Below are 17756 nucleotides of genomic sequence, written 5' to 3'. Positions count from 1 at the left end.
GGGGGGCACGGAGGAACATTGGGGGGAGCAGTATCCGCTCATCACCACTCTCTCCCCCTTCTCTTCCCCTCCCTCCCCCCATGTTCCTATGCCGGGAGGGAGCAGGGAGAAATCTGGGCACCACCCCAAGCAGCACTCCCCTGCCAGCCGGGAGCAGTTTCTGACTTTACACCAGCAGCACAAACCTCTCTGCTACTGTACAGCACTGCCCTTGACCACAGTGCCCCTGGGCAATTCCCTGGTGGCACCCACCCCTAAGGCTGGCCCTGGCTATGGGCTTCAGAGGGAGTGAGCAGACCAGGCGGCCATGGAGAGCTCCAGCCCCTGTTCTCCCCTCCTAGCTTCTAGCAATCAGAGGCCAGGGACATGCTTCCATGCTGATGACAGGTACTGCTCGATAACGATCCAAAGTACAGGGGCGGCTCCAGACCCCAGCACGTGCTTGGGGCGGCATGCCGCGGGGGGCGCTCTGCTGGTCCCGGGAGGGTGGCAGGCGGCTCCAGTGGACCTCCCGCAGGGGTGCCTGTGGAGGGTCCGCTGGTCCCGTGGCTGGGGTGGAGCATCCGCAGGCACGTCTGCGGGAGGTCCACCGGAGCCACGGGACAGGTGACCGGCAGAGCGCCCCCCGTGGCGTGCCACCGTGCTTGGGGTGGTGAAATGGCTAGAGCCGCCCCTGCCAAAGTACATTCATATTCCTCATCTGAGTCAGATGCCACCAACCGAAGATTGATTTTCCTGTCTAGTGGTTCAGGTTCTGTACTGTTCGCATCAGAGTGTTGCTCTTTGAGGACTTCTGACAACATGTTTCACACCTCGTCCCTCTTGGATTTTGGAAGGCTCTTCAGATTCTTAAACCTTGGGTCGAGCGCTGTAGCTATCTCTAGAAATCTCACGTTATACTTTCTTTGTGTTTTGTCAAATTTGCATTGAAAGTGTTCTTAAAGTGAACAACATGTGCTGGGGCATCACCCAAGACTGCCATAAAACGAAATATATGGCAGAATGCGGATAAAACCATGGAGCAGGAGACATACAGTTCTTCATCAAGGTCTTCAGTCACAAATTAATGCATTATTTTTTTAACGAGCGTTATCAGCATGGAGCATGTCCTCTGGAATGGTGGTTGAAGTATGAAGGCATATGGATGTTAGCATATCTGGCACGTTAATACCTTGCAACGCTGGCTACAAAAGTGCCATGAGAGAGCCTGTTCTCACTTTTAGGTGACGTATATAAGACATGGGCAGCATTATTCTAGTAAATGTAAACAAACTTGTTTGTCTTAGCGATTGGCTGAACAAGAAGTAGGACTGACTGGACTCTAAAGTTTTACATTGTTTTCTTTTTGAGTCCACTTATGCAACAAAAAAATCTACATATGCAAGTTGCACTTTAATGATAAAGAGATTGCACTGCAGTACTTTATATTTTACAGTGTAAATATTTGTAATAAAACTATATATAGTGAGCACTGTACACTTCGTATTCTGTGTTGTAATTGAAATCAATATATTGAAAATGTAGAAAAACAAAAATAAATTTAAATTGGTATTCTATTGTTTAACGATGTGATTAAAACAGATTGATCATGATTTTTTTAAAGTTAATTGTGTAAGTTAACTGCAATTAATTGACAGCCCTAGATTTGAATTTTTCTGTCACATGCAGGACAAGCTGGAATAGCTGTGTCTATTGGGTTTCCGGGAAACCCAAAGCCCGCCCCATGCTAACGCACCCCCCCCCCCAGCCTAAGGGGAGGTTCCACAGGGCCTCAGAAACCCACTAATTGCGGGGGACAACTAATAAAAGAACAGGGACAGGAGTGCGGTCAAAGGGTCATAAGAAGGGAGCCTGACGGGGACACTGAGCAGAGAACCCCGGACAGCCCCCACTGCTCCTCGAAGGCATCAAGGGAGCCAGCAGATGCCGCCCAGAGGAACTCTGCCCGGATACGTGAACGGACTAAGGATCGGAAACAAGCCCCACAGTCGCAGGAGCCTGGGGGGAATTGTGCTGTGAAATGATTTCCTGTTCTGACATGTCCCCAATTGCCCTTTTTGCCCTAACAGGCTGCAGCGCAACATCCATGTTTTGCTCCAGCTCATTCCGTCCTCCCAGGGGCCGGGGAAGGGAAATGGCTGCAGTGGAGCCAGTTGAGGGAGGGATTATCAGGGAGTTGCTGGCGGGTTCCCTTGGCGGGGAGAAAGGGCAGTAAATACATAGGGGGTGGGAACTTCCCGTATGGTTGGTCTGGGTGGGAGAGGGCAGGAAATCCCCAGGGTGGGGGACAGGGTGTGAGAAACCTGCTGGGATTTGTTTACTGTGAGGCTCCAGCGTTTCTCAAGTGTGGCCACCAGGGGCTTTTGTTGTGGCCACAGCCTCCTGGGCTGTAATTGAGGGAGTGCGGTGGGGCTCAGGCTTCAGGCTTCTGCTCTGGGATGGTGGGCGACAGGCTCAGTCAAGATACATGGAACGTAGGCTGGGTGGGGAGAAGTCTGTGTTACTCATCCAGTTATTGATATACATGTGACCTTGAATATTGCCAATCTGTGTGTCCCCCCCCCACACACAACCCCCCCCCAACCAACCAACCATCTCCCAAACAGACCCTCAGTCCAGAAAGCATTCATCCCTCATATTGTTAAAAAGATTCAAAGGAAACAGAAGAATCCCAGCTTTTAAAACAATCCTCTAGCAAGACAAAGAAACTCACAGCTGTAGACTCAGAAAACACTCCCAAGAAATTTTAACAATATGTTATGAAGAAACCAAAGCAATAAAGACACCTGATTTTTCAACTACTTTAAAAAAATCTTTTCAAATCAGCATCTTTAAAGTAAAACTTTTTCTGCTTTTTAACCAGACAATTCTCCCCAGAAGGACAGGCACTGGTCCTGGAGACACTGCAATACCAGGTCAATGCATGTGGTGGACAGAGCAAGCTCCTATTCCATCCTCTTGTTTCAAAAATCAATTTAATATACAGTCCTCAAATAAAGGACCTATCAGATATTAAACTGATAAGAACAGACACTGCACTTTTGATCTTAGCTCCAAGGAGCGGAGAAGCAATACTGAGAGTTTCAAATGCTAGGCAGCCGCTCTTCCCCCACTGCTTTCTACTTCAGCACGAGGAGCTCCCAGACACGCACTAAACACCATTCACGACACTTGATAACTAGGTAACTCGAAGTGATGATCACTTCCCCGAAATGACTCCACTGGAAGAATTCAAAGCAAGAGCCCTTAACACACAATTCTAAGTCTTTCAGCCTCCTTCCTCTTGCTGGTTTCCCTATATGCTCCTAATTTGCATAAACGCACCCACTGACCTGTGACTAACAATCTCTCACTGTTAACTCTTACGCAAAACAGGCCAAAGAAAGCCTATGCAAGCGCTATCCCGCAGCCCCAATGCTCTTTTCTGCTCCTTCTCAAACGTACACACAAGTGTTTTGCTCCATACCAGTCCAGTTTCTTGTCTAACCACTGCACACACATGGTATAACCCTACCCGGAGCTGATTCCTGACTTTTGCGCTCAATCCAGGAAAACGAGTATTGAGAGAGAAGCTGTGCAGGGAAGTCTTCCTCAACTTGCACTCCACTCCCCAAGGGCCTTTCGGGCTCTTCTGTGGACTTCAGGTTCCATTTGATTGCCAAGGTTTATGGTCTTATTAATTAGCCATCTCCTAATGCAAGGATGCTACATGTCAGACTAGAGATCGATTTTCCAAAGAGCTGAGAAACAGAAATAAAGCTGAGCCTGAGGTGTTACATTTACATGAGCATCCAGAATCTGACTGTGCCCTGGCAAGTTCAATGCTTCTGAAAGAAATCAGAAAATAAGGAGCCCGTCAGGGCCCCCTGCTAGCACCCAGATCTAGTCAATCTGCAGGGAAATAAGGAAAAGGTGATGAATAAAGAAGTCAGGAAATAACAAGCAAATGAAGAACGGATTTCTTTCCAATTTACCATCTTCGCAGCTACCAATCAAAGTTAAAGACCTAAAGTCAACCTATCGGCATAAGTACAGGTGGTTGAATGGAAATTAAAAGGAGCTGCTGTGGCAAGTGTTAGGAGCCTGTAAGCAGCATGCAGATCTTTTAAAAACGCCGCAATTAGAGGCTGCGACAAAGTTCCTCCTCTACCTTGGTGGGTCCTGTGCTTATTGGCAGATTTTCTCACCTCAGTGATCTTCCCCTCTGGTGGAACCCACAGTCTGGGTCAACTCCTCCTGTGTCTGATCAGGAGTTGGGAAGTTTGGGGGAACCCGGGCCTGCCCTCTACTCCAGGTTCCAACCCAGGGCCCTGTGGATTGCAGCTGTCTACAGTGCCTCCTGTAACAGCTGCATGACAGCTACAACTCCCTGAGCTACTTCCCCCTGGCCTCCTCCAAACACCTTCTTTATCCTCACCACAGGACCTTCCTCCTGGTGTCTGATAACACTTGTACTCCTCAGTCCTCCAGCAGCTCAGCTCAGCTCAGCCTCTCCCTCTCCCTCTCCCTCTCCCTCTCCCTCTCCCTCTCAGCTCCTTGCACCTCTTGCTCCCAGCTCCTCACACGCACACCACAAACTGAACTGAGCTCCTTTTTAAACCCAGGTGCCATGAGTAGCTCTGCCTTGATTGGCTGCAGGTGTCTAATCAGCCTGTCAGCGGTGCTGAAAGCCTGTGAACTGTACCCAGGTGTGTTCACAAGCAGTGTGAAAACGTGCAATTCCTGCTCACACTGCACAGGGGCAGCACAGCTCCGGGGTTCTCTGGAATCACACAATAATGCTGGTTTTGTTCCCACAGCACCTGGAGCTTTGCACAGTGAGACATGGGGGTGCTGCAGCACCCGCCGCAGCCCTCGGTCCCACACCTCTGCTTCTCTGCAGGGAACTTGTTATGCCATGAGGGGAGGGGGTGCAGGGAGACTGTGCAGGAGACCCAGGCCCACACCCTGAGCACTGCAGCTCCAGCGCTGTGTTCAGGATTCATTTCTGCTCTCTGATAAACTGCTCCAGGCTTCTCTGTCCCACTAATATTCGCCCAGGCTCCCCGGCGCTGTTAGTATCTGTCCAGAGCTCCCGCCAGCCCTGCCCCAGGAGAGCTGGGCGCTCGCCCTGCTCTAGGAGAGCCAGGCAGGCCCTGAGCACTAGACGGTGACCCTAGGCCAGTGGTGCCAGAACAATCTGTATAGTTGGGGGGGGCTGAGCCACTGAACCAACTGTAACCCCTGGGTGTGATGGAAACCACGTCAAGCCAGGGGCTGCTGCAGCCCCCCAGTTCCAGCCCCTCTGCCCAGGCAGCTCCCCCAGCCTGACACACACACACACAGCCCCTGCACCCGCCCCACCCCAGGGCTCCTCAGCCCAGAGGGGAGCCCCCCGGCTGAGTGGGGAATCAGAACCCCCCGAAATTACCCTGCGACCAGCATGATCTGCCTCCGCCCTGCCCTGCTCCGCATGTATTCGGAGTGAGTCAGTTTCCCTGTCCCAACATGTGTCCTGTCCTGCGTCTCTTCTCCTCCCCAGCTCCTTCCAAACCAGCCCATTTCCCTGCACCCTGGACTGGGTCTCTGCCCACCCCCCTTCTCCCCTCCTGCCCCCAATATCTCCCTGCCCAAGGTCTATAGGGCTGGATCCCTCCCTCCCCCCTTCTCCCCTCATTTCCTGCCTCTGGGGGGGTCTATGGAGATGGGCCTTTCCTCTGCCATCCCCTCTCCTACCCCCCATATCCCGCTGCCTCTAGGGGTCTATGGGGCTGGGTCTCTCCTCCCTCTATCCCCTCCCCTGCCCCCAATATCCCTCTGGGGCTCTGTGGGGCTGGCGCTGGGGCTCTCTCCCTGCCCCTGTGCTCCCCCCTGCACACGATGTCCTGGGAGTGACTCAGTTTCCCTGGACCAACATTTCACACACCCCACCCCCACCCGACATGCCTTCCTCCACCCCACCCCATTTCTCCTGCACCCCAGGCTGGGTCTCTGCCAACCCCCCTTCTCCCCTCCTGACCCCAATATCTCCCGGCCCGTATGGGTCTATGGGGGTGCGTCTCTCCCGCCCCCCCTTCTCCCCCCATCCCCTCATCCCTTCCCCCAATAGCTCCCTGCCCCAGTCTGTCTATGGGGCTGAGTCTCTCCCTGAAGCCCCACCCCCAGCGCCGGGCTCATGGACAATCCCCGCCCGGCGGCTGTGACGTAAGCTGACGTGTTCACTCTCTGCAGGCGACTCATTCATTTGAGACTAAAAGGACAGAAGGTGTCACGTGTCCATGGGCGGGGCTATGCAGATGAGCAGAGTCTGGCGGCAGGACGGAGAGCAGCGAGAGGAACCGAAGGAGCCCGGCGGAGAGAATTCTCTGCGTGTGGACAGAATCCGGTGTGGGGAGTTCGTGCTGTGGGTGCCTGCACCGGAGTCACTTCGGGGCAGTGATTGCTACTGAGCTGCATATTGACCAAAGGCGTGTGACTGGGGTGTGGTGCCTGGCGGGGAGCAGCTCGTGGTGATAAGGAAAGCAGCAGATCCTGTCCTAGCAGTGGTTTGTGGGGCAGTGTGGGGTTTTTTTTTTGCAACCATGAGTGGGTTTGTTGTGGGTGCAACTAGACCCCCCCGTTCTCTGGTGGGGCGGGGCTTCTACTGTTTTTCTTAGGGAGGAGAAGGTCCATGATGTCACAGCCCATGGTAGAGGGGAGGTTGAATCATCTTTCTGAACTGGGAGAGCAACTTCCCCTGCTCAAACTCACTCTCCACTAGGGGGCTGGGCTGGGCTGGGCTTTGTAAGGAGGAGAGCCCAGGAAAAAACAGTCTCCCCTATGGAACCCAGGAGTCCTGGCTCCCAGTCCACCTGCTCTAGACCCCCTCCACTCCCAGAGCCAGGGATAGAACCCAGGTGTTCTGGTGCCCAGACCCCTCCTGTTCTGACCACTCAAATCCACTCGCAGGGGTCACTGGGTCGGTGTCCCAGCTCTGCTAAGGGCCGTGACTGATTTTCCCAAAGTGCTTCCTTCTGAATCCAGCACATCTAACACTCCCCCCCCCCCGCCCGGTCGCTGCCCACCCCCGTGTGGGGGCACCAGCACTGTGCCGGGTCGTGATGGGAAATTGTCCAAGCTGGCCCAGGAGAGACATGTGTGTCCCTGCTGCCCCCTGCTGGTGGGGCTGAGCCCCGCTCTCTCTGTGTGTGTGTGTGTGTGTGTGTGTGTGTGTGGTGGCTTTGCAGGATTTTGTATCCCGCAGCAAGTGACACACACACACACATTGACGCACAAAGGGACTCTCAGTCCCAAGAACACTCGCACACAACACACCCAGAGGGGCATGCTAGCCCAACCCCCAAAGAGAGAAACAATCACACCCCCAGCCACACTCACAATCACACACACACACACACCAGAATATTTGCAATTGTGCTCAGAGACACAACCGCGCACAGTTCACTCCCACTGCTCCCAACACAAGGACCTCCTGCCCCACACAGCGTGTGCCGAGGCCTGTGGAACTCACTGCCACTGGACAGCTACCCATGAGAATGGACCTTTCCAGGAGACCAATAGACATGGCCATGGCGACAGAGGGGGCTGGGCTCCCAGGGTCTGACCCGGGCTGAGACTGGTACTGCCCTAGAGGGGTCTATCCAGCAGGGGGCAGCGTGACCCACACACAGACCCACCAGAAACGCCTTTATTAGCGGGTCTCCCAGGCCATCCCCCACCCTGCCCCGTGTTGGGTAACAAAGGGGCAGTACGGGACTCTGGGCCATGTCGCAACCCGGCCCCAGCCCCTCGCTCCCACATGCTGGCGAGTTGGGTAACTGCCGAGGGATTGCACAAGAGAGAGTCAGAGCCAGGGAGAGAACCCAGGAGTTCTGGCTCCCCCCCGACACACACACTAACCACTGGACCCCACTCCCCTCCCAGGGCTGGAGATCGACCCCAGGAATTCTGACCAGCAAACCTGCCCCCCCCCCCGCTCTGACCCCCAGACCCCACACTCCCCTTTTAGATTTTAGTCCTGCTGCCTATTCTATCCACCCAGCCCACCTGTCCATCCCTTTGCTGCAGGTTTTTGGGGTGTCACCCCTGCTCTGCACTCCCCCAGTGCAGCCCAAGGCTTTTCCTCCCCTCAACCACACATCCTCTCCCCCCCTCGTGCTGGATCATCTGCTTGGTCCCCTGTCCCCTCTCAGGGTGCGCCGAGACTCTCTGGGCCCAAGAAGTCGAGTTCCCAGTGAGATGTGAGATTTAATTCTCTGGAGCCAGGTGCAGGGCTTTGGCAGGGAGGCTCAGGCATGGGGGATTGTGGTGCAGCGGACGGACCGGCTGTCTAGGTGGGGAGATTTAGTCTCCCTGAGGAGGAGGAGGAATCCTGCTGACAGGCAGTGGCCAGGGCCGGTGGAACCACTAGGCCAACTAGTCGGCCGCCCAGGGTCTCAAGTGGTTGGGGGCACCAAAAATCGCACTCAGGGGAATGGAGGTGAGCTGGGGCAGAGGGTTGGGAGGTGCAGGGGGAGGGCTGCCTGCAGCAAGTAACGGGGGTGGGGGGCTGCAGGGGAACCGCTCCCCATCCCAGCTCACCTCTGCTCCGTCTTCTCCCCTGAGCACGCCGCCCCTGCTCTAATTCTCCTCCCCTCCCAGGCTTGCTGCACTAAACAGCAGATTGGCACCGCAAGCCTGGGAGGCGGGAGAAGTGGAGCGGCGCCGGGGTGCTCAGGGGAGAAGGCGGAGCGGAGATGTGCTGGGGTGGGGAGCTGCTGCAGTGGGGGGGCTTCCCGGCTCTTCCCCATGGCCCCTGCCCCTGCACTCACTGCATGGTACGTGGAGTGACCCAGCCCCAGCCTGGTCCACTCCCCTGGCTCCCAGCCACGCAGCCGGCGAGTGCTGTGGGGCAGTTCCCCCCCGCAAGTTTGGGAGCCAGGGGAGCAGAGCAGGCTGGGGCCCCAGGCCTGCATGGGGGGAAGCAGAGAGGGGCTGGTCCCAGGCCATCGTGGGACATGGGGGACTGGCTACTTCCTGCGGGAAGTGGAGTGACCCAGCCCCAGCCTGCTCTGCTCCCCTGGCTCCCAGGCTTGTGTTGGTGTTGGCTGGATTTGTGCGGGTGTTTGTGTATATTAGCAATTGTGTGTGTGTGGCTGGATTCATGCATGTGTTCATGTATGTTTGCAATTGTGTGTGTGCGCATGCTCTGCTGCCCTCTGCCGGCGCGACAACTGTTTCTCTGTATGTCACAGCCCCCATACCGTCGACCCCGGTGGTGATTTCCCCATCTTACAACGGCTGGCTGGCCTGACCCTTCTCCCCTCTGCGGAGTGTGGCAGGGACTGCAGCTCACCCCCTGTGGGGCAGGAGTGCCAGAGTGTGGGGTGCTGGTCTCCAATGCACCTGGAGAGCAGCTCAGGTGAGGCAGGGCAGGGTGTGTGGTGTCCGTTCTGCATTGCCTGGTGCTGGGCCAGTGCACAATCCCTAGCCACGCCGCACAGCGCACCCCGAGAGGGGACAGGGGGCCAAGCAGATGATCGAGCACGAGGGGATCATTTTCATGGGTAGCTGTCCAGTGGCAGTGAGTTCCACAGGCCTTGGCACATGCTGTATGGGGCAGGAGGTCCTTGTATTTGGAGCAGTGGGAGTGAACTGTGTGCGGTTGTGTCTCTGAGCACGATTGCAAATATTATGGTGTGGGGGGGGTGATGGTGAGTGCGGCTGGGGGTGTGATTGTTGTTCTCTTTGGGGGTTGAGCTAGCATGTCCCTCTGGGTGTGTTGTGTGTGAGTGTTCTTGGGATTGTGTGAGTCCCTTTGTGCGTCAGTGTGCGTGTGCGTCAGTCAGTCAGTCACTTGCTGCAGGATACAAAATCCTGCAAAGTCATTTCCTACTGGTTAGCCCAGCAACACACTGATACAAACAGTGTCTCACACACACACACACACACACACACACACACACACACACACACACACACACACACACACAGAGCGGGGCTCAGCCCCACCAGCAGGGGGCAGCAGGGACACACATGTCTCTCCTGGGCCAGCTTGGACAATTTCCCGTCATGACCCGGCCCAGCGCTGGTGCCCCGGCACGGGGGTGGGCAGCGACCAGGCGGGGCTTTGGGGGCAGGCACAGCGGGGGCTTTGGGGAAGGGGCGGGCGGGCTTTGCGGGCGGGCACAGCGGGGCGGGGCTTTGGGTAAGGGGCGGGGCAGGGATCTGGGGCGGGCACAGCGGGGGCGGGGCTTTGGGGAAGGGGCGGGCGGGGCTTTGGGGCGGGCACAGCGGGGCGGGGCTTTGGGGAAGGGGCGGGGCAGGGCTCTGGGGCGGGCACAGCGGGGCGGGGCTTTGGGGGAAGGGGCGGGCAGGGCTCTGGGGCGGGCACAGCAGGGGCGGGGCTTTGGGGAAGGGGCGGGGCGGGGCTCTGGGGCGGGCACAGCAGCGGGGCTCGGGCAGGCCGGGCGGGTCTGTCTGCGGGTGTTTGGAGCTGGGCTCACCCGGGAGGGGGCGGCTGGGGGCAGCGGGAGTCGGGGTGACACGTAGGGGCGCCGGGAACACGTGGATCCAGCCCCGGCACAGAGCCAGCCCGCCCCGCCCCGACCAGCCGCGTGCCGGGGGTGAAAGGGGCGGCGGCGCAGCACGCCTCGCGCTGGGCAGCGCCACACCCTGCACCGGGGCGGGGCCGGGGCTCTCTGGGGCGGGGCGGGATGAGGAGTTGCATTGGGGGGGAGGTGTCAGGTTGACCCAGGGACCCGCCCTCACCTGGGCTGGAGAGGAGGGAGGCGCCCCGGGGCAGGCTGGGAGTTGTAGTTCCTGGCTCGTCTCAGAGCGGAAGTGACGAGAGGATGACACTACGCCCCGGTGCACTCTGGGAAGCGTAGTTCTCTCTCTCACGCGCGGCCTGTATTGGAGGAGGGGCCGAGCACGTCACTTCGCCGCGCCTCCCGCTCCCTGATTGGCGGAGAGCGCGGGACAGAGACTCGGCGCGTGGGGAGGCCCCGGTTCTCTCGCCCGAGGCTGCGCTGCCCAGCGCGCGCTGCGGCCGTTGGGATTCGAATCCCGGGCAGAGGCAGCGCGGAGTGAAAGGGCTTCACCCCTCCCCCCCCTGCTGTCACCCTCCCGCCAGCCCCGCCCCAGCGTCCCCTCCCCACCCTGTCCGCTCTGCCCGGCCTGTCCCTTCAGCCCCGTCCTCAGCACCTCGACCCCGCCCTGCTCTTCCTCCTCTCCCCATCCCTGTCCTCAGTGCCCCCTTCCTCCTCCCCCTCAGCGCCCCGCCCCTAATTGCCTCCAGCCCGCTTCTCCATGGCTGGGCCCCACTCTCCCATCCCCCCACTGCCCCAGTCCATCCCCAGGGTGTGAGGTTCCTCATCTGCAATCTCTGCTGCCCCCCAACCTGCCGGGTTCCCCTTTTCAGCCACGGTGGGGTCCTCCAACCCGCCCCCACCCATCCACTCTGGGCTCTAAATCCCACATTCCCACAATGCACCTTGGTATCCCCACCCTCCTCTATCCCTAATCCCCCTAGTCCCTTCCCTTGGGTCCCCCTGGACACCCCAACCCACAGTCCGGCCCCCACGTACATCCCAGTCCCTCATTCACACGCTGAGCTAGTCCTTCAGGGGCCCACGCAGCCCCCCAAACTCCTCCATCCATGAGCCCCGTGGGCCTGTGGCCGGGAAGGTGGGGGAAGCTCCCACTTTGGCTGGGCTGGGGGGTGTTAGTCATTTCCTGGCTTGTGTGTGCTGAGCTCACCAAGGCTTTTTGCTCCCTCTGTCCTCCCCTTATGCAGCCCAGCTGGGGAAGGTGACCTGGATGCAGGGAGCCCTGATGTCGCTCCTTGCTCCCCCTCACAGCCCCCTAGGGGGGCACGGAGGAACATTGGGGGGAGCAGTATCCGCTCATCACCGCTCTCTCCCCCTTCTCTTCCCCTCCCTCCCGCCATGTTCCTATGCCGGGAGGGAGCGGGGAGAAATCTGGGCACCACCCCAAGCAGCACTCCCCTGCCAGCCGGGAGCAGTTTCTGACTTTACACCAGCAGCACACACCTCTCTGCCACTGTACAGCACCGCCCTTGACCACGGTACCCCTGGGCAATTCCCTGGTGGCACCCACCCCTAAGGCTGGCCCTGGCTATGGGCTTCACAGGGAATGACCAGACCAGGTGGCCATGGAGAGCTCCAGCCCCTGTTCTCCCCTCCCAGCTTCTAGCAATCAGAGGCCAGGGACATGCTGATGACAGGTACTGCTCAATAACAATCCAAAGTACATTCATATTCCTCATCTGAGTCAGATGCCACCCACTGAAGATTGATTTTCCTGTCTAGTGGTTCAGGTTCTGCAGTGTCTGCATCAGAGTGTTGCTCTTTGAGGACTTCTGACAACATGTTTCACACCTCGTCCCTCTTGGATTTTGGAAGGCGCTTCAGATTCTTAAACCTTGGGTTGAGCGCTGTAGCTATCTCTAGAAATCTCACGTTATACTTTCTTTGTGTTTTGTCAAATTTGCATTGAAAGTGTTCTTAAATTGAACATGTGCTGGGTCATCACCCAAGACTGCCATAAAACGAAATATATGGCAGAATGCGGATAGAACCATGGAGCAGGAGACATACAGTTCTTCATCAAGGTCTTCAGTCACAAATTAATGCATTATTTTTTTAACGAGCGTTTTCAGCATGGAGCATGTCCTCTGGAATGGTGGTTGAAGTATGAAGGCATATGGATGTTAGCATATCTGGCATGTTAATACCTTGCAATGCTGGCTGCAAAAGTGCCACGAGAGAGCCTGTTCTCACTTTTAGGTGACGTATACAAGACACGGGCAGCATTATTCTAGTAAATGTAAACAAACCTGTTTGTCTCAGCAATTGGCTGAACAAGAAGTAGGACTGACTGGACTTGAAGTTTTACATTGTTTTCTTTTTGAGTGCACTTATGCAACAACAAAAAATCTACCTATGCAAGTTGCACTTTAATGATAAAGAGATTGCACTACAGCACTTTATATTTTACAGTGTAAATATTTGTAATAAAACTATATATAGTGAGCACTGTACACTTCGTATTCTGTGTTGTAATTAAAATCAATCTAATTGAAAATGTAGAAAATCAAAAAATATAATAAATTTAAATTGATATTCTATTGTTTAACGGTGTGATTAAAACTGAGATTAATCATGATATTTTTAAAGTTAATTGTGTAAGTTAACTGCGATTAATTGACAGCCCTACATTTGAATTTTTCTGTCCCATGCAGGACAAGCTGGAATATCCGTGTGCAGGGAAAGAGCCTGGGGGGAATTGTGCTGGGAAATTATTTCCTGTTCTGACATGTCCCCAGTTGCCCTTTTTGCCTTAACAGGCTGCAGCGCAACATCCATGTTTTGCTCCAGCTCATTCCGTCCTTCCAGGGGCCGGGGAAGGGAAATGGCTGCAGTGGAGCCAGTCGAGGGAGGGATGAGCAGGGAGTTGCTGCCGGGTTCCCTTGGCGGGGAGAAAGGGCAGTAAATACATGGGGGGGGGGGGGACTTCCAGGGAGGTTGGTATGGGTGGGAGAGGGCAGGAAAACCCCAGGGTGGGGGACAGGGTGTGACAAACCTGCTGGGATTTGTTTACTGTGAGGCTCCAGCATTTCTCAAATGTGGCCACCAGGGGCTTTTATTGTGGCCACAGCCTCCTGGGCTGTAATTGAGGGGGATTCGGGGGCAGCAAAGCAGCGGCTGTTCCCCCCGACTGCCTGCCTACCCCCTTCCGGAGTCATAAACACTGCAGGAGCCGGCAACCAGCGGGAGTTCCCCTCCTCCCCACGTGCGGTGGGGCTCAGGCTTCAGGCTTCTGCTCTGGGATGGTGGGCGACAGGCTCAGTCAAGATACATGGAACGTAGGCTGGGTGGGGAGAAGTCTGTGTAACTCATCCAGTTATTGATATACATGTGACTCGAATATTGCCAATCTGTGTCCCCCCAACCATCTCCCAAACAGACCCTCAGTCTGGAAAGCATTCATCCCTCATGTTGTTGAAAAAACTCACAGCAAACAGAAGAACCTCAGCTTTTAAAACAATTTTCCAGCAAGACAAAGAAACTCACAGCTGTAGACTCAGAAAACACTCCCAAGGAATTTTAACAATACATTGTTATGAAGAACTTAAGTACTAAAGAAACCTGATTTTCCAACTAATTTAAAAAAAAGGCTTCTCAAATCAGCATCTTTAGAGTGAATCTTATTCTGCTTTTTTAACCACACAATTCTCCCCAAAAGGAGAGGCACTGGTCCTGGAAACACTGCAATACCAGGTCAATGCATGGGGTGGTCAGAGCAAGCTCCTATTCCATCCCCTTATTTCAAAAATCAATTTAACATACAGTCCTCGAATAAAGGACCTATCAGATATTAAACTGATAAGAACAGACACTACACTTATCTTAGCCAGAAGGCCGAGAAGCAATGCTGTTAGTCTTGGATGTTAGGCAGCTGCTCTTCCTCCACTTCTTTCTACTTCAGCACGAGGAGCACCCAGACACGCACCAAACACCATTCACGACACTTGATAACTAGGTAACTCAAAGTGATGATCACTTCCCCGAAATGATTCCACTGGAAGAATTCAAAGCAAGAGCCCTTAACACACAATTCTGTTCAAAGACAGAGAAGTCTTTCACCCTCCTTCCTCTTGCTGGTTTCCCTGTACACGCCTAATTTGCATAAACCCACCCACTGACATGTGACTAACAATCTCTCACTGTTAACTCTTACAGCAAAACAGGCCAAAGAAAGCCTATGCAAGCGCTATCCCGCAGCCCCAATGCTCTTTTCTGCTCCTTCTCAAACGTACAGTCATCAGGCACACATAAGATAGTTTTGCTCCATACCAGTCCAGTTCCTTGTCCAACCACTGCACACACATGGTATACCGTACCCTGAGCTGATTCCCGACTTTTGCGCTCAATACAGGAAAACGAGAATTGAGAGAGAAGCTGTGCAGGGAAGTCTTCCTCAACTTGCACTCCACTCCCCAAGGGCCTTTCGGGCTCTTCTGTGGACTTCAGGTTCCATTTGATTGCCAAGGTTTATGGTCTTATTAATTAGCCATCTCCTAATGCAAGGATGCTACATGACAGACTAAAGATCGATTTTCCAAAAGAGCTGAGAAACAGAACTAAACCTGAGCATGAGGTGTTACATTTCCATGAACATCCAGAATCTGACTGTGCCCTGGCAAGTTCAATGCTTCCGAAAGAAATCAGAAAATAAGGAGTCCATCAGGTCCCCCTGCTAGCACCCAGATCTAGTCAATCTGCTGGGAAATAAGGAAAAGGTGATGAATAAAGAAGTCAGGAAATAACAAGGAAATGAAGAGGTTTGTCAAACGGGTTTCTGTCCGATATACCATCTTCTCAGCTACCAATCAAAGTTAAAGACCTAAAGTCGACCTATCGCCATAAGTACAGGTGGTTGAATGGAAGTTAAAAGGAGCTGCTGTCGCAAGTGTTAGGAGCCTGCAAGCAACATGCAGACCATTTAAAAATGCTGCAATTAGAGGCTGCGACAAAGTTCCTCCTCTACCTTGGTGGGTCCTGCGCTTATTGGCAGATTTGCTCACCTCAGTGATCTTCCCCTCTGGTGGAACCCACAGTCTGGGTCAACTCCTCCTGTGTCTGATCAGGAGTTGGGAGGTTTGGGGGGAACCCGGGCCCGCCCTCTACTCCGGGTTCCAGCCAAGGGCCCTGTGGATTGCAGCTGTCTATAGTGCCTCCTGTAACAGCTGCATGACAGCTACAACTCCCTGGGCTACTTCCCCACGGCCTCCTCCAACCACCTTTATCCTCACCACAGGACCTTCCTCCTGGTGTCTGATAACGCTTGTACTCCTTAATCCTCCAGCAGCTACACCCTCTCCCTCTCAGCTCCTTGCACCTCTTGCTCCCAGCCCCTCACACGCACACCACAAACTGAAGTGACTCCTTTTTAAATCCAAGTGCCCTGAGTAGCCTGCCTTGATTGGCTGCAGGTGTCTAATCAGCCTGTCAGGGGTGCGGAAAGCCCCAGAGTAGGTGCAAGGAAGTTTTGGGCCCTAGGTGAAACTTCCACCTTGCACCCTCCCACCCAGCTAACTGCCTGTCCGTTCCCCACCCCGCAGCTAACTCAGCCCCCACCCGGGAGCCCCCTGCAGCAACTACTCCCCGTGGCAGCTACCCTGCCTGGGAGACTTCCTCCCACCCCACCCCTGCCACGGCAGCTACCCTGCCTGGGGAGACCTCCTGCGGACATGGGTGGCAAGTTTGTAGAAATTTTGGTGGTGCCCAGAACCCGCCCCCCAACTCTGCCCCCCCCCAACTCTGCTCCCACCTGCCTAATGCTCTGGGAGGGGGCTCGGGAGGGGGAGGTCTGGGGTGCAGATCCTGGGCTGGGGATTAGGGTGCAGGAGGGGTGCAGGCTTTGGGATGGTGTTTGGGTGCTGGGTGCAGGCTCTGGGGTGGGGCAGGGGGTGGGTGTGCAGGAGGGGGTGAATGGTGCAGGCTTTGGGACTGAGTTTGGGGTTGGGAAGGGGTATGTGGGAAGGGGAGGGGTGCACCTTGTGGGGAGGGAGTTTGGGGATAGGAGGGAATACAGGGGTGAGGGCTGTGGGGCTGAGGATGAGATTCATGATGCAGGAGGGGACTCAGGGCTGGGGCAGAGGATTAGGTGCGGGGATGAGGGCTCTGGCTGGGGATGAGGGGTTCATCCTGCGGGGGCAGGGCTAAGGGCTGGGGCAGAGGATTAGGGTGCAGGGGTGAGGGCTGTGGGGCTGACGATGAGGGATTCATGATGCAGGAGGGGACTCAGGGCTGGGTCTGAGGATTAGGGTGCGGGGGGATGAGGGGTTCAGGCTGCCGGGGGGCTCAGGGCTGGGGCAGAGGATTAGGGTGCAGGGGGCTGAGGGCTCTGGCTGGGGTTGAGGATTAGGGTGCGGGGGGATGAGGGGTTCATGCTGCAGGGGGGCTCAGGGCTGGGGCTGAGGATTAGGGTGCAGGGGGATGAGGGCTCTGGCTGGGGATGAGGGTTTGGGGCATTGGGGAGGCTCAGGGCCGGGGGAGAGACCCAGCTCCAAATATTGCTGGAGCAGGGCCCCCAGTCCTGAATATTCCTGGAGGCCGGGCACCGCACACAGATATAACCTGCCGCCCCTGCCTGCGGAAGCTAAGCCTGCCTGGGGAGCCTGCCCCAGCTCACCTCGGCTCCACCCCCTCCACTGAGCACGCCGGCATCGCTCTAATTCTCCTCCCCGCCCAGGCTTGCGACGCCGACTGGAGGAGAATTAGAGCTGGGCTGTGTGCTCGGCGGAGGAGGCAGAGCGGAGGTGAGCTGGGGTGGGGAGCTGTTTCCCTGTGCGCCCCCATTGCCCCGTTACTGCGGACAGCCCTCCCCGCGCACCCCCGCACCCAGCTCACCTCCGCTCCACCTCCTCGCCTGAGGGGGCTTTTAGACGCCTCCAACCACTAGGCGCCCTAGGTGGCCGCCTAGTTTGCCTAAATGGTTGCACGGGCCCTGGTGTTCACAAGCAGTGTGAAAAAGTGCAATTCCCGCTCACACTGCACAGGAGCAGCACAGCTCCGGGGTTCTCTGGAATCGCACAATAATGCTGGCTTTGTTCCCACAGCACCTGGAGCTTTGCACAGTGAGACATGGGGGTGCTGCAGCCCCCGCCGCAGCCCTCGGTCCCGCACCTCTGCTTCTCTGCAGGGAACTTGTTATGCCACGAGGGGAGACTGTGCAGGAGACCCAGGCCCACGCGCTGAGCACTGCAGCTC

At 55.9% G+C, this 17756-nt stretch overlaps 1 protein-coding gene and 2 non-coding genes across 3 annotated transcripts in view; all 3 read right to left on the bottom strand.

Annotated features, from left to right (window-relative positions):
• The window catches only part of LOC120375429 (zinc finger protein 551-like), a gene marked incomplete at both ends in the record, with an annotated part of 536130 nt that overhangs the window by 108413 nt on the left and 409961 nt on the right, over positions 1 to 17756 (bottom strand). The gene's annotated exons all lie outside the window — the stretch shown is intronic.
• On the bottom strand, positions 2879 to 3073 carry LOC120376375. Its single transcript, XR_005587258.1, has one exon. It is a non-coding gene; the product is annotated as a U2 spliceosomal RNA (small nuclear RNA).
• On the bottom strand, positions 14225 to 14414 carry LOC120376336. The gene has a single exon (XR_005587222.1). It is a non-coding gene; the product is annotated as a U2 spliceosomal RNA (small nuclear RNA).

This window comes from Mauremys reevesii, linkage group 12 (genome assembly GCF_016161935.1).
Source record: "Mauremys reevesii isolate NIE-2019 linkage group 12, ASM1616193v1, whole genome shotgun sequence".
In the NCBI taxonomy this organism is placed as follows: domain Eukaryota; kingdom Metazoa; phylum Chordata; order Testudines; family Geoemydidae; genus Mauremys; species Mauremys reevesii.
The sequence above is the reverse complement of the archived record's forward strand: the minus strand, read 5'-3'. Positions and strand labels throughout refer to the sequence as shown.